This window comes from Onychostruthus taczanowskii, unplaced genomic scaffold (genome assembly GCF_017590055.1).
Source record: "Onychostruthus taczanowskii isolate IOZ18803 unplaced genomic scaffold, ASM1759005v1 scaffold139, whole genome shotgun sequence".
Taxonomy (NCBI): domain Eukaryota; kingdom Metazoa; phylum Chordata; class Aves; order Passeriformes; family Passeridae; genus Onychostruthus; species Onychostruthus taczanowskii.
The window spans coordinates 354,247-368,369 of record NW_024498562.1 but is presented as its reverse complement, the minus strand read 5'-3'; the positions used below and the strand labels follow the sequence as shown (position 1 = coordinate 368,369).

The following is a 14,123-nucleotide window of genomic DNA, read 5'->3' as shown; positions in this document are numbered from 1 at the left end:
CCTGTGCCTGTGTGGGTGTGGGAGGAGCTGTGAGCTGCCTCTGGGTGTGGATGGGTGCACGGGCTCGGGGTCTGCTCGCTGCTTTCATGGAGCTCAGCCACACCTGGGAATCACCGTAGGTGAGGAGAACGGGGAGTGTGAGAGGGCCAGGCGTGACTGAGAAGGAAAGGGTCCCCCCTCCAGATGCAGGCCTGGCCTCAGCCTCTGGCTGAGCTGTAAGAGACCAAGATTTTTCCACATTCAGAAATGCTTAAGGAACTTTTTTTTGGTCTCTTTTTCCCCCCCCCCCCTTTTTTTTTTTTATTCCTGGACAAATGTCTTCTCCTGACAGGAAACATGACTGGATTGAGTATAAAATGCTGGCGCTGTCCCTGCCGCCCAGCCGAGCCCCGTGTCTGTGTCCCCATGCACGGAGCTCCGGCGGCCGCGGCGCCGTGGGGTGGCCCTGGGCAGCCTGCAGAGAGGCGACAGCGAGGGGACACACAGGGACAGGGCACCAGCGCCGCGGCATGGATGAGGGTCCCCGGCCCCCTCACAGTCCTGCCCGTGGGTACCTGCGTGACCGGGAGGGTGCGGAACGACCCGTGGGGAGGGGACACCCGCCCCTGCCCGGGGACAGGGACAGAGCCAGGCTGTCCTGGGCTCCCTCCCCGGCTCGTTCGGCCCCTCCGGCCCCAGCCGGTCCCCGCGGGCAGCAGCGCAGCCCAGCAGCGGGGCCCTGCGGGAGGGCAGGGCCGGGGGCTGCGCTCCCCCTGGGCTGGGGGAAGGGACAGGAAAATCTAGACGAAGCAACAGCCTCCAGCTTTTCCCTTCCTCTAATCTTGCTTCACTCCCCTTGCTCCCTCTCCCTCCCTCTCCCCTTTCCCCTCCCTCCCTCTTTCTAATTCCTGCCACTAGCTCGGAGCCTCATTCAGCAGCCGCTGCCGCTGGAGTGTAATAGGCTGAAGATGCTGCCGAGCCCTCTCCGCGGCCACTTGTGAATGGGACTTGCCTGGTGTCCCCGCTCCGCAGGCGGCCGAGGGACGCGGCCAGCGCCGCGGGACCCGCAGGTGAGCAGCGGGGGGGCCCCGGGAGAAGGGACCGCGCCGGGAAGGGCAGGGAAGCGGCGGGGCTGAGCGTGTGGGCAGCTCGGAAAGGAAAGGAACGGGGGGATGCCCGCGGGTCCCCCGAAGTTGGCGGGGCCGGGCAGGTGTGCGGAGCGGGGCCGGGCGCGGTGCGGGCGCTGCGGCGGCCGCGGGGCCCCGGGGCGCGCTCGGCTCTCCGGAGGGAGGAGGAAAAAGCTCTGGCAGACGCTGCTTTATTTCTTTTTTTTTTTTTCTTTTTTTTTTTTTTTTTTTTTTTCCTCCCTTCAGTTCTTGCTCGGGGGCGGGGAGGGGGAGGGCGAGCGTTTGGCCGTTTTAAAACGTTCCTCCGGAGAAGCAGATGCCGAAAGCCCCGAACTGAAAATCTTTTACTTGCGCCGTAGCTCGCAGGCACGAAATGGATATGCAGGGATTAGGAGTGCATAAAATGAAGGATATTGTAGCCAGAATGAAAAAGGCAAAGACTTTGATTTATACCCTTTCCCCCCTCTCCCCCTCACCCTTTATTTATTTATTTAATTATTTTGCTAGCTTTCAAACACATTACTATTCACAAGGTACCAAAATGGTATCTGTCTCTAACATGGGCTAGTCCAAAAAGCATTAGACTCCTGGGTGATGCATGCATAAGCACATCCCCAAGGAAGGTAAAATAGATCAGGCTGCGGGTCCCCATAAATACCATTAAGTTCAGAATAAAAGTGCTTCCTGTGCAGCCCTTCGGGAGCACATATAGCAGTCTGACATCATGATACAAGTGCCTTCACCTCCTACAGAAGTCCCCCTTTATTGTCTACTTTTTAAATATTCATTTGGTGAGGAGAGAACCAGTATATGCTGGGAGAGCTTCTTTGTACCACTGCTACAAAGGACAGAGTGGCTGTGGAACACAGTATTTACCTACCCAGATATCTGTGACAAAGGAACCTCTTTAGCAAATGAGGTCACTAATTCAGAAATTGGTCCTTTATGAGGAGAATGCTCATTTCTTTTTCACGTTCCAATTACTAGCAAGTCTCTAGGAAAGACTTTCTTCCTGTTGATTTGTGATGGTGATATGATAAGGTTTTCACAGACTCCGTGCCTCTCTATTAAGAAATTCAATGTCTTGAATTATTTAATAATGGAACTGTTGAACAAGAGAGGCACGGCCGGGCTCGGGGGCAGGGAAGCATAAGCATGCATTCAGGCGCTGCTGGATGTCTGTCTCCTTTCCCCCCCTTGCTCTTCCATCTGCCTCAGTGTTTCCAAAGTCTGTGTGATTCTCCAGGTAAACACTTTGTTCTCCTTTTCCATGCTGGCTAAGGGATCCCAATGAATAAATTGTCTTTCAGTGTAGAAGTCCTGCAGTAATTAATGCGACATCTGCCTCAGCAGGTCTGTCCACCGAGGTTTGGAACACAGATCGATGCTTGTGCTCGGCCCTCGGGCTGGCTTTCTAAGCAGAGATGTGTGTGAGTCCATGGCAGGGGAGCTGCAGATGTTTGCTTGGGAGCAGCAGATCCCTGGCAGGGCTGCATGGTTCCTGTGGCTGGGAGAGGGGCAGGGAGAGCAGGGAAATGGGCAGCAGGAGGTCTGGTCTGAGCTTCATGTCTCAACACATCAGGCATTCTTGGAGCAGGTTTCTGAGTCTAGAAAAGTCGGTGCTCTAGAAAACAGAAGTTCCTGGCTGCAGTTCAAAAGCAGTTCTCCTGCCTCTTGCAGAAGAACAAAGTTGCAGAACTAAGAACTAAGATATTCAGTAAAAGAATTGGAAATCCTTTAGGAAAATTTTACCTAAAGGACATCTTTCTTTGGCAGGCTCTTAGGCCCTGAAATAGGATTTTTTTTTTTTTCACCTCAGCCTTGCACATCAGAGAATGAGCACAGACAGAGAATGCTATTTATAGGCTTCTCCACATTAGCTTTAACTTTACTACAATTATAAGTGTTGCCTGTCTGAAGAAATCAGTAGGAACTAGATTACTTCATTAGCAGAAACGCTGCTACAATAGGACACATCAGGGGATAAGTCATTGCAATTTATCAGCAGCAGTTTCAGAGGAAAATATGTATAGAAATGGTTGATTGAGAGATAGGGCAGCTAAATTAATTTTTCTTCTGCATAAAAATATGGGGAAACTGTGGAGATTGGAGTGATTTCTGTGATTTATCTGATAAAATGTTTTAAAGTGTATAATGTGATTTCAGCTTCAATTAATAAGCTATTCTGACAACATCTGACATATTTAATTTAGTGTAAGGAACATATGTGAAGTTCAGCGTTACAGTAGACTGAGACTAGCATTCTTATTTTCTGGAACTGCTCTAACATAACAGCATAACTTGACAAACCTTTCAGTGATGAGAATTCCACAATAGAAGCAATTTGTAGCTCAGACGTCATAGAAATTTCAAATCATCTCTCACACTTTAAATTGGCATACCTTCTTTTTGGTGAACCCCCTAACTGAATTTTGAAGCCATTTTGTAAGCTGGATGTTTAGCAAAATATCTTCAGTGTGTGAGAAGCAGAGGTCTCATCTGGAATCAATTAATTTGAAACAGCTTAGCAACATACTTCCTGGACTTTGTGTGTGTGTCTGAGTTTTTCTACCAGCATTTTAAGCTAAAATCTCTGTACAATTTCCTATGCCATAACCATTTTTATGTTTTTAATGGCACTTCAGCTTTCATTGTTTCTTTGTTGGGGCCAACCCAAGGCTTGGGGACAGAAATGACGTGGTGGCCATTGATTTAAACGGAGGTTGGGTTGGGCGCTTTGTCTGGGTGAACTAAGAGGACTTCATGGTCATTTTATGCCGTCTGTATCTCTGTACGTCAGACACGTTGTCCCTGACCGGTCGGGGAGCGCTGTACCCCTCTGCTTTGATACGAGCTGGACACGGAGTAAAACCCTTTTATAGCATTGTAGGGGGAAATGTAGCAGCCCCATGTCAGGTTTTGACGCTGAGGACTCAGACTGTGAGACAGGCGGTCGGCGGTGCGCTGTCCCCGCGGAAGGAGGGCTGGGATCGCTGGGATCGCTCGGATCGCTGGGATCGCTCCCGCTGCTCCGCGGGGCTGCGGCGCGCTGCGGCGGGCGGCCGGCAGGGGGCAGTGCTGCCCCGCCTGTTCCCGGAGCTGTGCCCGCGCCGGGGGCATCCCGCGGGATGCGGGGATAGACCCTCCGCCTGTTCCCGGAGCTGTGCCCGCGCCGGGGGCATCCCGCGGGATGCGGGGATAGACCCTCCGTCTGTTCCCGGAGCTGTGCCCGCGCCGGGGGCATCCCGCGGGATGCGGGGATAGACCCTCCGACCTGTTCCCGGAGCCGTTCCCGGTTCTGTTCCCGCACCGGGAGCATCCCGCGGGATCACGTCCGCACCCCCCGGGGTTTACAGCCCTCCAGCCGCTGACCGCCTCACCTGCGGCCGCGAGGCACCGTCTTGGCTCTGGCGGAGCAGTTTCGGGATGCTGGAAGTGCGGATTGTCTGCAGACAAGCTGACTCTACAGCTGGAGGTTGGGCGTGGAATAAGAGCGCGGGCCCCTCTCGGGAGGGTTTTTGTTCGCTCTCTCGTCCCTTTTCAAAGGCAGGGTCGGTTCACGCCATGCCAAGAGTTCAAAGGTGGAAAAAAATGATACAGCAAAACAAAATGTATTTCTTTCAGAGATGTTATCGAGTTTGAGAGGTCTTATAAAGACATCCTTGATAGGAGGAAAAAAAAAAAATACATATTAAGCCAAATTGGACAAGTTTTATCTGTTCACATCCAGGTCAGTGGAGCTAACAGCTGAAGGACTGAGAAAAGCAAATTGGACCAAATCACTTCCATATATCCTGCAGCACCTTAGAATACAAAAGATGTTGTTACTACCCACAGAATCACGGAATGGTTTGGGTTAGAAGGGACATTAAAGTTCATTTCCTTCTACCCTCTGCCATAGGCAGGGTCACCTTCCACTATCCCAGGCTGCTCCAGAGCCCATCCATGCTGGATGCTAACCAGCAAGGACATATATGATCATCTAGATTTGGAATCGTTGCAGGCATGGAAAGAAGTTTATTCCAGCTGCCTTCTTCTGATGTTCTTCTAGACATCCCCTTTGGGGTGTTCCTACAAACTGGACCTTTGATTTTAGTTAGACCAACCACATTGCTTTGTGCAAGAAGGATATACCATAAATAACAGTACAGAACTCCACAAAATTGCAGAACATCCACTGGGTGCAGCCAGAGTTCATTAATGCACCTAATCCAAGTTCTTGCCTACAACAAAGCCAGGCAGCACAGTGCCATGACAGCCGTACAGTTTTCTGTCAATGGCCTGAGAGAGACTATTCATTAAGAATTATCTTGGAGAAACAACCCTTGGTGAGAGTGTCAGTGGCTCCTGCAGAGGAGGCACATTTCCTGCGCAGGAGCCCTGTCAGTGCCCATCCTCGGCCCTCCAGCCGCTCCCTGTGCTCAGGCTGGGAAGGAAACCTGGAGCTGCCGGTGCTGCTCAAGGCCCTCCCGAGGAGATCCCGCACGGCAGGGGCAGCAGCAGGAATATCAGCAGGAACAGCAGCGGTGCCTCCCTAGCCAGCAGGAATTCAGAGACGAGCGTGTGGAGCCGGCAGCCGTGCTGCTGAGCAGTGCCCGGGGGAAGGTGACACTCGGGCTCCTTCTGCCTGCCGAAGGCATCGGGGCTCCCTCCCTCCTTCCTCATGGCTGGGGTGTGCGATGGCTCCCGGCATCCCCGTCCCACCGAGCTCTGCTGGCTCCACACGCCATAATTCAGCTCCTCGGTTTTGAAGCGCTGGCTTAAGCAAATTCTAAGGGGGTTTTGTGCGTGTGGTTGATTGTTTTTTACCCTCCAAAGTTTGGCAATGAGTGAGAGCCCTCTCCCTTCTGAATCAGCAAGAGTTCATCAGAATTCTTAATTGGAATGCAATGGCAGGCAGAGTTGGAGTAGTAGAAATCAATGTAAATGGATTAAAAGAAAAGGACCAAGTAACTGAATGTAAAAAAGGAGCCACGATTTTCCAGAGTGATTGGTGAACAGTGCAGCAAGAGGTTTCCAAATATAATTCATTATTATAACGATGTTTAATTGTTCATCAACAGGTAGACTGTAGCCACATTATAGATACACTAACAGAAATTGTGGATCATGGAGCATAATAATGCAGACAAAACTGGACAGAACTTTGGTATGTGAATGTCAGCTGTAGGAAATGCCTGTCTAGACAGTAATTGCAATTAAGGTTTCATGAAATGGTGTTGGTGCAGACTGACACTGTTGCTGTGAGCCCCCAGTGATACTGTGAGGACACCAGCCCATGCTGGGAAACACTGGAGAGATGAGCAGGAGCAATTTTATTGAAAAACCCTTGAAAACAGAGTTTTTGTGTTTGTGAGCTGCACAGCACCGAGATTTAACTCCCCTGTCTTTGTGTGGTGCAGCTGGTGCAGGTTTTTGTGCCCTGTGAGCAAGCTCAGCTGGAGCTCAGCCTGGCTGGGTCAGGTTTGTCCCTGGATCGTGTCCTCCAAACCCAGACAGGCAGTAAATCAGTGCTGTGCCCTCTCACAGCCACACTCCCTCCCACATGAGCCCCTAATCACACAGCCTGTGCTAGCCTGGGAAGCCAAATCCCATTGAAGGGCTGCTTCTTCTGCCCCACATTTTAGTGTTCCTCCTTTTACATGAGATATTCCAAGGGAGAGAGTCACGCTTAAGGTTAAACTGCTGCCTTATAAACTCTGGTTCAACATAATTTTGATCCCAGTGAGGTTGCTGATATATACTTTTAAATAAAATCAAACTTCAGAAACACATTAATTGGTCTCAGTGGTTAAGTTAAATAGTTAAATACATGCATACATATCATTCTGCCAAGGCGAAGTCATTAGTTCAGTGGAAAGCAGAAATGATGGCTCTATTGGAATCAGGAGACTAAACCCTATTTCCATTAATGCTAACTGTTTTATTAATACATGCATGTGTCAGCATTAAGTAATAAATTTAAATTGTCTGCCCCTTCTTGATTTAAACTAATTATCTCACTGATCTTGGCTGCTGAATGAATAACTCTGTTACTCCTTTCATCTTTTATCAACTAAGGTTTTTGGGTTTTGTTTTTGGTGTTTTTTTGGTTTGGGTTGGTTTTTCTTTTGTGTGTGTGTATAGACATTGCAAGGCAAACAAAAGAAATAGAGCTTGTGCAAAGTTGGCTGGCATTTGACCCATTTATAGAAGTGACTGGAAAACTTTGATGGAGGCAACAGGTAAAAATTGCCATCTTCATATTGCTCAAGGAAAATGCCATTCAAAAAGTTTATCTCTAATTTTTTTGACACAGTTTAATTTGCTAAAGAGAGTCTTAAGGCAAATACAGGACTTTGAATGGCATTTAGGAATTAAGAAATGTCTCTTTAGAATAGAAAACACAGTTGAAATGTTGGATTCAATCTCACCCTCCTCAGAGCAGTGCTCCCTTCAGAGACCTGACCACACACTGGTACAGTTAAAGATTTCTCAGCATCACTCAGCTCATGGTAGACCACTCAAGACAAGGTTTTAGTGCATTTCTTGCTTTCAGGGCACTTCCTGTTCAGGCAGGAACAGCTGTGAGCTGTTTTCCAGGAAGGAGCAGTATTTGAGCAGCTGAATGCTGCCAGGTTAATTCAGGTCATCCAGAGCACTGATCAAACCCTCCCATCCCATATTGCATGAGCCACAGGGATCAGCAGCTTGCTGGAACTGAGAATCACCCCAACATTTATCCAGTGCACACAGGGATCAGACATTTTTTATGATAATGGCCCCTTCCCATTCTCTTTCAGGATATTTTTCTTGCAATTGAAATTCCAGAGATCTTCAATATTTCACATAAGTGAAAAGCCACTGCTCATTCACAGTTTCAAACCCAATTTCTCCACACGTAAGAGGTTCCAAAATTTTGAAAAGCAGCTGAATAATAATTTTACTTGGGGCTCTGATTCAAATCGAAAATTTTGTCCAGTGCTGATTGTTGCCTTTTTATTTGCTACTGTTCAATTATAGCTGGAATAGCTGGGAGAATATGGCTGATTAGTATGCATTTCAACTCTTTTTAGCACGGTGGCAATTTCCATAGCATTTCTCTTTCTAAAGCAAGAAAAAACAGAGCAGGCAGTGGCATTTGCATGCAAACAATTTGTCATTTACATACAAAAGGGATGATTAGGTAGCAATACATATGGCTGTAGGTCAGACAGCCTGTAGGTTCATAATTGCTTTCTCTGTCCTTAAAATTATGAATTTTGTAATATTTATATGAAAAAATTATAAATTCATTATGTTCATGCTTCAAGTATTGAGTTACAAATCCTCTTGGAGATCTCTAGTTTTCTGCGGTGCTTTGGCTACAGCCCTGTAAGTGAAACTGGTTTTAGCTGATCCTTGCTCAGTGCTTCCCAATCCAGTGCTGCAGGTCACAGTCCACTGCCCTGGACAAACAAAGCTGATTTGGAGCATTCAGGGCTAATTGGGGCATCTGCATGCCCTGGCTCACAACAGCCACGCACAGCAGCTGAGGCTGATATCTCTGTGCCTTTGGAGTCCTGTCTCTGCTCCTGGCCTTGGCTTGGGGCCTCTCAGGTTCCTGCACCTTCAGCTGGAGTTCACTCACCTTGCTGAGGTGTGCATGAGATTCCTTGCCCCTCAGTTTGTCAGATCATGTTCTCCCTGTGCAGTTCCAGATCTAATATTCAGTGAACATTTCACCCCCAGACTTTCCCACTTTGCATTGCAAACTTTGCTCTGCCCCACCATAACCTCACCTTTAGCAGGTACAGCAGCCTCTTCTGACCTTTCTTTTTCTAATTTTCATATTTCTCCTTGACTCAGCCAGCTCCAGTTGTGTTCAAAAGTGGAGACATTCTTCTCAGCTTCCTTAGGTCAGGCTTATCCAACATTTGCCTTCTCCTCTGACTCTTCCTACTCCCTGAATTAAGCAAGGTTTCCACGTCCAGCCTGCAGGGCAGTCACACCCTCAGTACGAGCTTGGAGCTGATGTCCAGTGACCTTCTGCTGACATTATTTCACTTTTTGGATCCAACAGCAAAAGCTTATTTGTCTGTGTATTTGTGTCAGTAGATGTCAAAGTGCTGGGGGCAGCTAAAATTAAGTCTTGGTACATTCAGTGGCTTCAATAATTATTTACTTCATGACAAAGAAAACCCCACATTGAAATGAGGCAAGAGTGTGATCTGAGCAATACCTGAGCACTCTCCTGAGAGGAAGTGGGAAGCAGCCCTGCCGCCTCACTAGAGAAGTGCAATATGCAGCTGTCACATGGAACTAGGACATCATGAACTCATTGGAACAGGTAGCACAAGGATTCACTCCAGGCTGCAGCGATGTGCTGTCATTCTGGAGCATCACAAATCACCAAATGGCTGCTGGCTTGGGCTTTAAAGGAGCAGTCAAAACGCATGAGGAAAATTGAAAGTCAAAAGTCAAATTGCTGATTTTTTTCCTCATGGCATGGACTTGACATTGAGTTCCACCTTATTGTGCCCTTCAGTGTGGATTTGTACTTTTGGAAGGCACTGGGAATATCCATCTTGGTTAATACATGCTCAGAACTTTGTAATTGTGGTTAGCAGCCTTTTTAAATTATTTTGATGAGCGGTTTAGTTTAAGCTGTTTATCAGATGTCTGCACCTCCTGTTAAATTCAGACTGGTGAACCTGTTGTAAAGCAGAGAAGTGGTGCTGGAGTCCATGGGGTTATTCACTGACTCTGGGATTATTGAGCAGCACCCTTGGTGTGGCATTTCAGGGACTTTTGGTGGTTACACGGAGTTTGTGTTTGAGTTTAGATGGAGTTGTGCATCCCAGGGCTCAGCCAGGTTTTGGTCCTACCAGTGTTAGGAATGCTCTCAATACTCCATCAAATGGATGAAATTGCACTAGTACATGTTTAATTATCCAATGGAGTTGAAATGAGTTGGGCTGAAATAACCAATTCTGCAGAGGAAGTGCCAGCTCTCAGATCTACCAAGATTTGTAGTTGCTCGTTGTACTGACCTTGGCTTTTTTGAGATGAGCTGCAGGTCAGGGAGGGTGCTCCTGGAATTTCTGTCTTCCGGGCATCCTGAGGGCTCCTACCAGACTGTGCAGTGTCCCCCATCACTGAGAGGCTGGGTGCAATTCTGTATTTTGATCACAGAGCTGTGAAGCCCTGCTTGTAACTATCCCCACAAACAGTCTGGGGAACAGCTCAGCCTTTATGGTATTTCCGTTCAGAAACGAGTAACCAGAAGTAATTTATTGGAAGCTGTACCTTATAGGAGAGCTACCAAAACTCAGGACTTTTAACTTCTATTTACTTTTTTCTGCCCAAAATTTACAGAAGGTCATTGATACTTTAATAAGAAAACAAAGTAAATTAAATTAATCATGTCTACAAAAGACTTTTCCATTGGTATTTAGTCATTTTGCCTACTGGAGGGGAGAAGGAGAATGTTTTTGCCTAGAGGCATCTCCCATCTGGAAATCACATCAATTTTTACTAGAAATGAAATAATTCAAAATGAACTGGAGTAAAGCTTGTGTTTTAACTGTTTCCATGTTCTTTAAAGCATACTATATTTAACCCATAATTGCCTTGGGCATTTTATTATTCTGAGCTAATGAATGCTAATTGCTTGTTGAATTGGAGATCAGCAGCTCCTCCTTTAAGGCTTTGCCCTGGTGTTACCAGGAGTGTTGGCTCAAAGAGGAAGGTTTCCCATTTCTCATGTTACTTATATGTGCAGCTCCTTTGGCTTTATGGAAAATGTATAAAACTGTGCGTGCATTGACTCCTTTTCTCATTCTTACTAATTCATTATACACATTTCACCTCCGGGCTTTACAGAAAGCCCCAGTTTTAGTTTCCAACAAATCAGAAACTTTCCAAGTTTTTAAGAACTTATTAAGCATTTTAATGTAAATACATGACTTTCCAGCTACATCCTCATGCCCCAAAATAATTTGCCTGTTATCTAGGGGAAGGCAGGCATGCTCGTTATGCTTTTCACAGCCTGCATCCTGTGAATTGAGATGTCACTCTGCATGACAGGGATCCTTTCCCCAGCTGTGCTGTAAAGGACAGATGCCTTTCTGCTGTGAAAGACCAGAAAAGTCCCGTTGCAGAACTGTTTTTGCCACATCTCAGTTGTCTGGTGGGGTCATTCCCATCATCCATGCAACTGCTGCTAAAATTAGGGATGTATCCATGGCTGTTTTGTTGGAGCTGTGTAGGAAACCGAGTGAGAGATAGCTATATATTAATTATGCCTTCTAATTATGTCCTTTTAGTAACCTCCTCATGTCCCGAAAGAATCTTAGAATGAATGAAGGGGAGCCTAATTCCTCATTTATGTGGAGGAATTCTCTCAGTAATCATATTCAGAATGGCAAATCAGCTGAGAGCACAGTGTCTGCATTGACTAGTTTCTGTTTTTCTGCAGGCAGCATGACCAGGGCTTTGACTTGGTCATGGAACAGATTAATTAATCCAGGTACTTGATTTTCCTGTTTGAGAAGTATTCTTTCACGTGACTAGAGGAGTCTGCGCCCACTCCCATTTCTTTTGGGGGGAATTGTTGGGAAGCACGGACGTGATGAAATTTCTTGTACAACCAAGGCAAATCCCTTTGCTTCTCAGCAGCATTTTTATGTCTCAGTGCCATGCCATCCAAAGAGCAGCTCCCAAAAAAATGCTTTTAAGACAGGTTGATTTGACTGGGAAATAATTTCAGCTTGTTTAGAAGAGATTCAGTCTTTCAATGAACATCCCCTCCAGTCTGGTACAGGGATTCTCTGACCTGCCATGCCTCCTGCGCTCCTTCTGGAGCAGCATTCCCAAATGATGCTGTGGGGCTCACTTGGCAATGCCAGAACACTGCCTGCAGTCTGCTGCTGGTGCCAGAAGGGTTAAACCCCGTGTGGGCCAGTTATCTGTGTGCAGCTGCAAACAGCCTCCACCACATCAAAAAGGGACTGCAGCGACTCCTTGATCAAAGCTCAGGTAATTGAATTATTTGCCTTCATGAATCAAGGGGTCCTTGAACAAGCTCGGGATGCCTGGATATTAGAATATGGGAAATTTATTGTTGCACTCCTTCTAATGTTCCAACATCAAAGAGAGCCTGTTCCTATAAACAAAACAGTGGGAAGCCAAAAAATACGAGTAAAAGCTAATGTGGAGAGACTCAGTTTTCTAAAGTCTTTGTGAGCTGGAAATTAGGATGATTCCTGTGGGGTGAGATATTTACCACTGTGATTCTTTGTGTCTGTTTTATGTAAGAAAACATCTGTCCCACGCTGGAATGCTCATCTCCCGCCCCTTAGTTGCCGCTGTTTTCCCCGTTCCTCATTTTTGGGCGATGTTTCGCATTTCGGATTGCAAATCGCTCTGTGCCAAGCTCTGAGTGGCTCTCTGACCACGTCACGCTTTGAGATTCTAATTAGCACGTCGCAATTAGCCCGGGCACCCCAGTGCGGGGGCGGCTCTCGCGGCATCCCGGCCAAAAGGCGGGATAAATTCGGGAGGCAGCGGAGCTCAGCGCGGCTCTCGCCGCCTCTCTCATGGAGCGATGGCTCACCATTCCTGAGGTGAAAACAGAGTGGCGTTTTTAAAGCCCAGCCGCAGCAGAGAAGCGTGTGCCGCCAGAATGGATCCTCCGCCCGCAAAACTAAATGTCGCTTTATTTCTGGGAGAGAGGAGCTCCTTTGTACCTTTCCCTTCTCTTTTCATTCTAACATTCTCTTTTCTCGGTCTGCCACGTTTTATTTCGCAGCTGGGGCCTGACCCCTGTTGTTTCCTTGTTCATGGAGCAAACACAAAACACTAGAAATTCTTCTGGTAAGTGCCAGCCTCGGTGTGTGTGTCGTGCGTTTGTGTGCTACGTCATTTCTGCATAAAAGCTCTCTCCTTGCCTGTGCTGCCCTGGTTTTGGATGTGCTTTTGGATGCCTTTTTTCCACAACCTGCACCAGTCCTGTGTGCGAAGCTGCTGCTGAAGGCAGTGAGATGTCTCTGTGCTTCCTCATGTCTCAGCAGGAGCAAAAATAAATTAGTGGGAGACAAATCAGCAGAGAGAGGAAACAAATGCAGTCACTATGTGCAGTGACAAACGTTTCCGAGAATGATATAAAAGTTATTTAAACAGAAAATAAAAGTGGCTCATTCCACCTGCTCGTATTTACCTGTGAGATAAGAGACACAAATTTCCAATGATGCAGATTCTTTTGCAAATGAATTTTTTTTTTTAAATGCAATGGAAATATTTTAGAGGAAGGGCTGCAAAATGCAAAATATGATAAATAAACTGCTTAATTATTTTATTCAACACAGTGAATAATTAAGATAGCAATGCAGTATCCTGCAGCTCACTGGTGAGGAGCTCTACAGAGAATTTTGTAAGAAACAGTGAGAGGATGCCTGGAGAGATGTTCCTCTGCTTGGTGTAAAGGTGTAACCTTCATCTATTGATTACTGTAGAGCAGCTCTATCAGCTCTGTGCATATCAGTTCCCTACAGATCACAGAAGTTAATCAACTGAGCTCCATTTTAGTGGCATTCCAAATTCCTACAACAAAACCCAGGCAACTGTTATTGGAAGAATTATGTTTAATTTGAAACTTTTAAAACCATTGGGTCCCACTTTTCAGTTTAATTTGGACAGGGAACTTTTAAGTCTAAAATACCTTGCTTTTAATTTCCATGAAGTAAACATGGTCAGTTTATTACCAGGTGAAAATCCTCTTCCTTATTTTCTGACAAGTCAGCCAGAGAAAGGTGGTTATTTCACTCTATAAAAGGGGAAGATGCTTCATTGGGATTTCCAGTAGCATCCAAGACAGCCAGCCAGGATTGCCACAAAGTTTTCCAGGCCAGGTTGGATGGGGTTTGGAGCAACCTGATCTTGTGGAAGGTGTCCCTGCCCGGGGCAGGGGGTGATTTTTAGGATCCTTTCCACCCCAAACCATTCCATGATGCTGTTTGAGAACACGCACCCCTCCTGGGTGTCAGTCACGGAGCTCCT

General features: G+C 46.9%; 1 protein-coding gene across 4 annotated transcripts in view; it reads left to right on the top strand.

Moving 5' to 3' along the window:
• Nucleotides 1-404: 404 nt before the first annotated feature.
• Nucleotides 405-14,123, top strand: part of CDH11 (cadherin 11) — an 81,394-nt gene continuing 67,675 nt past the window's right edge. For 2 of the 4 annotated variants that reach the window (XM_041397393.1, XM_041397390.1), the window contains exons 1-2: nucleotides 405-546; nucleotides 898-1,049. The gene's annotated coding sequence lies outside the window, so the exon portion shown is untranslated. Of the gene's footprint in view, nucleotides 547-865; nucleotides 1,050-12,876; nucleotides 12,942-14,123 lie in introns of those variants that run through there. The other 2 variants (XM_041397392.1, XM_041397391.1) reach the window with 2 other exon arrangements.